The sequence below is a fragment of the Lathyrus oleraceus genome, chromosome 5 (genome assembly GCF_024323335.1).
Source record: "Lathyrus oleraceus cultivar Zhongwan6 chromosome 5, CAAS_Psat_ZW6_1.0, whole genome shotgun sequence".
NCBI classification, from domain to species: Eukaryota; Viridiplantae; Streptophyta; class Magnoliopsida; order Fabales; family Fabaceae; genus Lathyrus; species Lathyrus oleraceus.
This window is the reverse complement of record NC_066583.1, coordinates 45,643,267-45,652,021: the sequence shown is the minus strand read 5'-3', so window position 1 is coordinate 45,652,021 and position 8,755 is coordinate 45,643,267. Positions and strand designations below refer to the sequence as shown.

General features: G+C 40.2%; 1 non-coding gene across 1 annotated transcript; it reads left to right on the top strand.

Annotated features, from left to right (window-relative positions):
• The first annotated feature begins 1,236 nt into the window (after positions 1–1,236).
• LOC127090166 (small nucleolar RNA R71) lies at positions 1,237–1,343 on the top strand. The gene has a single exon (XR_007791695.1). It is a non-coding gene; the product is annotated as a small nucleolar RNA R71 (small nucleolar RNA).
• Positions 1,344–8,755: the final 7,412 nt, after the last annotated feature.

The following is an 8,755-nucleotide window of genomic DNA, read 5'->3' as shown; positions in this document are numbered from 1 at the left end:
TAAGCTCACACTAGCTCCTAAGTCTAGAAAAGCTTTTTCGATGACATGATTACCCAAAAGGCAAGGAATGGAGAAATTTCCAGAATCTTTATCTTTCTTTGCTAATTTGTCCTTAGAAATAGCATTGCATTCCAAAGGCTTTGGATCGTCAAGTCTACGTTTGTTGGTAAGGATGTCTTTCAGAAACTTTGCATAAGAAGGTATTTGGGTAATGGCTTTTGTGAAAGGGATTTCTACATGAAGTTTTTCTATAACTTTAATAAATTTTTGATACTGTTTATTGATCTGGGTTTGTTCGAGTCTTTGGGGATATGGTATAGGTGGTTTATATGGCGGGGGTGGTACATAAGTTTGGTACATTCCTTAGAAGTTTCAGGTTCACTCAATCTTGGGTTTGGTGGCTCATCATAAGCGTTCCCACTTCGTAGGGTAATGGCATTGGCTTGTCCTCTTGGATTTTGTTGAGGTTGTCCAGGGAATTGTCCTCCAGGTATAGTCTGAGGGGCTTGGTTTAAAGCTACCTGAGAGATCTGGGTTTCAAGCATCTTGGTATGAGTAACTATTTGGTCAACCTTGGTTCCTAACTGAGTAATCAATTCGTTAACATGAATGTTTTGGTTCATGAACTCTTTGTTTTGTTGGGTTTGAGCGTTGATAAAATTTTCCATAATTTTCTCAAGGCTCGGCTTTGGTGGTACAGGTTGCATAGGTTGATTTGATCTAGGGGCTTGATAACTAGGTCTCGGAGGTGCATTATTTTGGATAGGGTTATTGTTTTTATAAGAGAAGTTCGGGTGATTCCTCCATCCAGGGTTATAGGTATTCGAATATGGGTTCCCTTGGGTGTAGTTCACTTGCTCAGAGTGGGTTTCGTTTAATAGACTGCATTCTGCGGATTGGTGTCCTTGGGCTCCACATATCTCACAATCCGACGAAACAGCGACTACAGTATTCGGGTTCGTGCACATATGCTCGACCTTAAGGGCTAATGTGTCCATTTTAGCTTGCATCATGTCTATAGAGCTTAGTTCATGCACTCCTCCTTGGGTTTCCTTCTTCTCAACTGTCGCTCGTTCGACTCCCCATGATTGATGGTTTTGAGCCATATCTTCGATGAGGGCACTAGCTTCAGAATAAGGTTTGTTCATCAGAGCACCGCCTGCGGCAGCGTCGATGGTCATCTTTGTGTTGTAATGAAGTCCATTATAGAAGGTTTGAATGATTAACCAATTTTCTAAACCATGATGTGGGCATGCTCGTAACAACTCTTTATATCTCTCCCAAGCTTCGAACAACGATTCTCCTTGGTTTTGGGTAAATCTAGTTATATGGTTTCGAAGAATGGCGGTCTTACTCGGGGGGAAATATCTAGCAAGAAAAACTCTTCTAAGGTTATCCCAAGTCATAATGGAATTGGATGGAAGGGAATCTAACCATGATAGGGCTTTATCTCTGAGGGAAAAAGGAAATAATCTTAAACGTATTGCCTCAGGAGAAGCTCCATTGGTTTTAAAAGTATCTTCTAATTGAAGAAATATTTTTAAATGTTGGTTAGGGTTCTCGGTAGCGAGACCCGCGAATTTTCTCTGTTGCACTAGTTGCAATAGAGATGGTTTAAGTTCAAAATTATTGGCTGGGATAGTGGGGTTTACTATACTAGAACTAGGTCAGAGTAATATAAAAGATTGTCGAATCCACATAGACCAAGTGTCAAGCTATCGTTATCTGTTGTTATGATGTTTATCAAAGGCAATCAAAATAGGTGTTTTTGTAGTGTGCAATGAAAAGTAAAGTATTTAAATAGATTTAATTAATAAAGACAGGGTCGAATGTAATTCACGTAATCAATTGATAATCCAAGTACTTGCTAATAGAACTACTTATGGGCAATGTTTCCTACTTTGAAAAGAACTAATTTAAAAGGAACTGTCGCTTTCGCGTATTCAGAACTGAGTTGTACTCCCTAATCAAACCCTCTTATTTTCACTTATAAAAAGGCGCGCATTGCGTTAGAGTAGTAAACCTATTTTTAAGAAATATAGTATCTTGACTAAGTTGAAAAGTATTATAACCTGGATTTCTTAACCAAAAGAGATTCTTACGAACCAGACTCTAAACTTATAAACGCGTCCGAAAATAGTTTTAAAATCTCTTTTCTTCTTAATGTTAAAAACTCCTAATGAACTAAACAAAGCGCTTTCGCTGTTCTTGAAATAGTAAAAACAATTAGGTTTAAAAAGACGTTGGACGGCTTTCGATCTTACCCAACAGAATTGAAGTGCGGGAAAATTTAAGTTGAAAGTTAAAATAGCCCTTAAGTGTTTCTACGAACAATTGTACGGATTACTGGTTCAATTACGATCTTTACATTCTAACCTTATAAATTTAGTTAGACATGGTAAAGTAAAAGTGCATTAAAGTAAATAAAAGTAGTGCGAGTGCGGAAAGTAAATAATTTAAAGCGAGTGCGGGAAATAAATAATTTAAACCGAGTGCGGGAAATAAATAAAGTAAAGCGAGTGCGGGAAATAAATAATTTAAAGGGAGTGCGAGGAAATAAATAAAGTAAAAGCGAGTGCGGGAAATAAATAAAGTAAAGCGAGTGCGGGAAATAAATAAAGTAAAGGCGAGTGCGAGAAATAAATAAAGTAAAGGCGAGTAATAAAAACCTGCTCCAATCGGAGGGCTGAGTAAATTGCAATGCGGAAATGAAAATGGCGGCAGGATTAACTTCCTTCCAAAGTGCTCCAAACTCGATTACAGACTCTATCACAGACTTGATTACACGATTGTGGTAACACTCCAATGCAAAGCGATTACCACTATAAAATACTGAATATATGCCTAAGTGAAACAAAGTTGCTTCTGAGTTTGCCTCTGCTCTAAGTTTGGATGATTGTAAAAGTGAATTCGCTTTTCTATTTATAAGCAAGTAAAAAGATGGGAATGACTTGGATGCCCTTCAACTTGAAAATAGGAGGAAACCGTTTTTCCTCTTGTGGCGCCCGGCACAAGGCCATGGCGCCTGCCACAAGCATAAAATGGTGCGCCTTAGTGGAAGTAGTGGGAAAACGTGGGAGTTGATGGAAGTTGAATTTGACACGTCATGGCTTGGTCTGTGGCGCCCGCCATTGGGTAGGCCATAAGCACAAAATTCTGAATTTTAGGGTTTTTAGCCCTTTTTCACTCCTTCTCTCGATCGGGGCTCCGACTAAAGTAAAAACCTGAAAACAAAGGAAAACACAGTAATAACACAACAAAATGACAATAAAACGACTAGAATGCATGTGAAATCGGAGTCGAAAATACGTAAATTTCAGTGTTATCACAGATCAAGGGTGAATGTGAGACGAATCATTTGGTACTCATTCCAATGGACATGCCAGGGCTAGAAAGATGTTGAGAGCAGGCTACTATTGGCTGACAATGGAGTCTGGTGCTGCAAATACGTGAAGAAATGCCACAAGTGTCAGATTTATGCGGATAAGATTCATATTCCTCCGACACTTCTGAATGTGATTTCATCACCATGGCCTTTCTCTATGTGGGGAATTGACATGATTGGCATGATTGAACCGAAAGCGTCCAATGGGCACAGGTTTATTCTTGTAGCAATTGATTACTTCACAAAGTGGGTTGAAGCCGCATCATATGTGAATGTGACCAGGCAGGTGGTCGTGAAGTTTATCAAGAATCAACTCATATGCCGTTATGGTGTGCCAAATAAGATCATTACCGATAATGGATCTAATCTGAATAATAAGATGATGAAAGAATTGTGTAGTGAGTTCAAGATTGCATACCATATATCCTCTCCTTACAGACCCAAGATGAATGGGGCTGTTGAAGTTGCTAATAAGAATATCAAGAAGATTATCCAGAAGATGGTTGTCACGTACAAAGATTGGCATGAGATGCTGCCATTTGCTTTGCATGGATATCGTACATCCGTCCGCACTTCAACAGGGGCAAACCCTTTCTCTCTTGTTTACGGAATGGAGGTTGTACTCCCATTAGAGGTGGAGATCCCATCAATGAGAGTCTTGATGGAGGCCAAGTTGATTGATGCTGAATGGGTTCAGAGTCGTTATGACCAGCTGAATTTGATCGAAGAGAAGAGATTAACTGCCATGTGCCATGGTCAGTTATATCAACAGAGAATGAAGAAAGCTTTTGATAAGAAGGTCAAGCCTCGTGTGTTCCGAGAAGGTGACCTTGTGCTCACGAAAGTCTTGTCTTTCGCACCCGATTCCTGGGGAAAGTGGACTCCAAACAACGAGGGGCCATATGTTATTAAGAGAGCCTTTTCAGGCGGTGCTTTAATACTTACAACTATGGATGGGGAGGATTTCACTCGTCCTGTGAATTCAGATGCAGTCAAGAAATACCTCGCCTAAAAAAATAAAATAAAATAAAAACAGAATAGCTCACTGAGTTGATACCCGAAAGGGCGGCTTAGGCAAAAATGAGCGTCTCGGTGGATTAAATCCGAAAGGGCGATCCAGGAAAAAGTTAGAGACATGAAAAAAAATGAATATTTGCATCCCGCTAGATTGAGTACCTCATCTTGGGGAAATCTAGGCAAAAATTAGGGATTTGTCAAGTAACTGCATCCTGACAAGACTGTGTTATACATCTGTCATCCGTCAAAGATTCTTGTTCATTCGTCGTCAACTGAAGCTTCGAATACATCGAATCCGGAATTGGTGGAGAAATGGTCATTATGTTCAATGTAGCCCTTTTCCAATATATATCACCAATTTCAAACTTGTAAAAATCTATGGAGTCTTGCCATTTGCAGGCTACCATTCCATCAAATAAATTTGAGCCTTTATCCAATTATTTGCACTCTGATTTGTTTTTATTCAACAAATGTTTCGCATGTTTTAATTGATAAAATGTCATTGTTTTAAACAAACGAACTTTTCACAAATTGTTTTTAAACAAAGTGAACATTCACGATGATAAAAAGATACTTAGGAGATTCTCAGTGCTCTCCCAAGGGTGGTATGATTCCCAACAGGGTAAGACATTTGTTCATATCCCTGGCATTTGATTGTATCCTTTTCCTCCGGAACTTTCTGTGGTTTTTCTCTCAAGCAGGGTGCCTTTCTTGGCTTCTTCCCTTACCATGTGTTGGGAGGATTCATCCCTTTTTACTTCAGCAGAGCAGCAATTTTCTCTCCTCGGATGTGTTATCTCTGGAAGATTTGTTCTGGTAGTGGGCCCCCAGAATCCCTTTATCTATTGGGTAGACTCCCCAGTAGAGCTGCTCATGTGGTAGAAGTGGTCTCATATTAACTCCTATCCCCGGTTGGAATGTTCTTTGATTCCTCCCCTAGAAGAAGAGCAGTGATACTTCCCTCTTCAACAGATGTGCTCTCGTTGGAAGGTTCAGTATTTGGTGGTTGATCCCCAGATTTCCTTCATTTTCTCAGATAGATCCTCAACGGAGTTGTTGATGTGTTGGATCTTATCTTTTATGATGTTATCCCCAGCAGGGATATTGCTGTTCCCTGGTATCTCTGATCCTCAGCGGAATTGTTAGTGTGGTGGATTTTATCTGTGACGATAATTGCCCCAACCAGAGTTGCTTTTGTGGCAGATTCTACTTGCACAATTAAGCATTTCTCCCCAGCTGAGAATGATGATTCATCCCTGCGATGATTTTGTGATTTCACTGCTCCCCCAATAGAGTGTGATCTCCTTGGTGAGTTTGGTACTTGGTGGTTGATCACCAGTTTCCTCTTTTATCTCTCAGTGGAATTCCCTAGTAGAGTTGCTGACGGTTTCTCCAGTAGAGTTGCTTTTGTGGCAGTTTCTGCCGGTGCAATGACTCTTTTCCCTAACCGGATTGATTGATGATTCATCACTCATAGATTTTTGTGATTTCCTGATATCTCTAATCCTCTGGCAAAGTCTTTGCTTCCTAGCATCTTGGATATCCAGCAGATGGATACTCTCCATTGGTGATTCTGGCTTTCTCTCTTGAGATGTAGTACCGGGCGGTTGATTACTCTGCATGTTTGTGTTAGATATGTCTGTTTGTCAGCATTCATCATACATAAACCACGCATATACATGCATACTTATAACATTCAGATATTCATGTTGCATTTTTTGCCATATATCTATTGTTTGTTGTCTCTTGCTATTTGGCGGTATATCTCCCCAAGCAGAGGTCAGTGTCTGATCCCTCCATGTAGAGTCAGCCCCATAAGCAGAAAGTGTTATCTTTCATGCCATTCCCCACTGAGTTATATCCTCGTGGACGACGGTTGTTCTGTTTCCTCCAAACACATATATTGGGATGGGTTCCCCTATTGAGTTATATCATCAGTAGGATGAGTCTTGATTCAGTTTGCCTTTTTGGTTTGATCCTAAATTGGCCCTTTTTGTGACTGTTTCTGGCATTTCCATGTGATAGATGAATAATTGCTCATTTATTGGCAATCCTTCACCTTATCCCTAGTAAGGTCGCCAATGATTATTCACCTTATCCTCAGCGGAGTCTTTGGTTTTCTACCCGTATCCGGTAGTTGTAAACCCTATTTTCTCCCCCTTGCAGAGTTAACTCTTGTTGTTCATCCCAACCGATGACGGTTACTCTTCCGTGGTTTTCTACCCAGTATTCGGTAGATGTAATCCCCTCTTTGTTGGTTATCACTCCAGTATTCGGTATTGATATTCCTTCCTTCTTATGGATGTTTGCTCTGAGTAAGCATATTTATCCCTAGCGGGTCCTCTTTCATTTACCGTTTGCCGGTAATGTTTGTTGCTTCCCCTTTGATTGGTCATCATTATATACCTAGTTTTGGTATCCCGATACCTTTTGTTCCGGTCGATTTATCCTTTGTTAACCTACAACCCGGTTGTGGATAATCTTCCATGCGAGTATATTATCTACGTTTTGACGGCAATAGATAATATATCTCATGCACTCTTTGGTTGAAGTCTTTTGTTTGTTCTTCCCCAATTGAGTAAGATTCGTATTCCTTGTGGAATCGAATTTCCATCCTATAAACAAGTCTTCTTTTCCAGCTTTCTTCAGGATGATGAGTGTGTTGGCACACACACCAATTCACGTTTCGGTCGATTTATCCTTTGTTAACGTACAACCCGGTTGTGGATAATCTTCCATGCGAGTATATTATCTACGTTTTGACGGCAATAGATAATATATCTAATGCACTCTTCGGTCAAAGCATTCTGTCATTCCCCAGTCGAGTAAGATTTGTATTCCTTGTGGAATCGAATGTCCATCCTATAAACAAGTCTGCTTTTCCAGCTTTCTTAAGGATGATGAGTTTTTTGGCACACACACCAATTCACGCCTTGGTCGGTCACCTATTATATACCCAGTAGCCGGTATCCCTGGTGTTTCCTTCCTTTCTGCTCCCTATTATGACCTCGGTCTCCTGTGGAGTCAGATTTTCCTGAGTTGAAACATACCTTTTTCAGGTCTTCCTCAGATGATTTGGTTGATTGATATCTCTCACCTTTACACTGGTCTTAGATATTCATTCTTCCTGAGCTTGTTGCCTACTAACCGGTAAGACCTCATCCTTTTGCTTCCCCTGGAGAGTCTTTTAGATTTCCCCAGCGGAGTTGTTGTTGTGATTCGCCTTTTATTGTGTTGGCATATTCCCCAATACATGCATTTTCCCCGGCAGAGTTGTTTTGTTCCAATCTTTCCCCAGCACATGCATCTTTGAGTCAGCTTGAGTCTCTCCATCGGATTTGTATCCCTTTGGAAAACTCTTTTCCCCAGTTTTGAGACGTTACATGCTCACGCGGTTTCAGTCCTTTACTCCCTAGTAAAGTCTCCAGCTTGAAGTCGTGTCCTGCTCACGCATTTTTATTTTTCTTATCCCCATAAGAGTCCCATTAGAGTCTCTGTTCCATCTGTGAGTGTATTACTCCTATGGATTTTCAATTTCTCCTGATTTCTTTTCTTCTTTGTGGACCCATATCCCCACAGAGATAGTTATTTAAGCCCATTCTACCTCGTCGAGACGAAGACCTTAACCTTCATTTCTCCGGCTAGAATGATCTTAAATAGGGGCATCTGTAAGACCCCAATTTTGCCCCTAAGATCCCTCATGGCATCATATCATTGCATTACATAGCCTCAAGGATCATTTGAGCATCTTGGCTTCCTTTCCCTTTGGGGAGAGATCTCTTGTGAGTGGTTTGAGATCACCAGGCATGCTTGTATTGTATATCTTTGCTTTTCTTGTTTTATCATTAACCGAAAGGAAAAAAATATGTCACTAACATTTGTTTTGTAGCTGAAGCAATCATCAGGACAAGATCTTCAAGGAATTCCTTTGTGCATTGAGTTGAGGTATTTTCTTGAGATGAGGACCACATGATATTATCTTGAGCTTATATGACCTAGAGTTTCATTTTGAAGCAATATCCCCAAGTGGTAAAGGCTCAAGTGCATTTAAGCATGTCAAGGTCATCCGAGGACCAAATAATCAAATGTGTAGTCAACTGAGGGCTTTGAGGTGGGGGAATTGATTTGAGACATTCCAATCATGTTCAAACAAGGCCTATTCATAATGTCAAACATCTATCTTGAAGATTTTGAAGTCATGGCAAAAGTTTCCAAAAATGGAAAGTGACCTGTAATTTCAAGTTTCCAAAAATGGCAAGTTTTTGGTCCGCATTCAACATGACTTTTCAACATCAAAGAAGCTTCAAATGGATTTTTGGTGAACATGAAAGTTGAAGATCTTTCTCTCCCCTT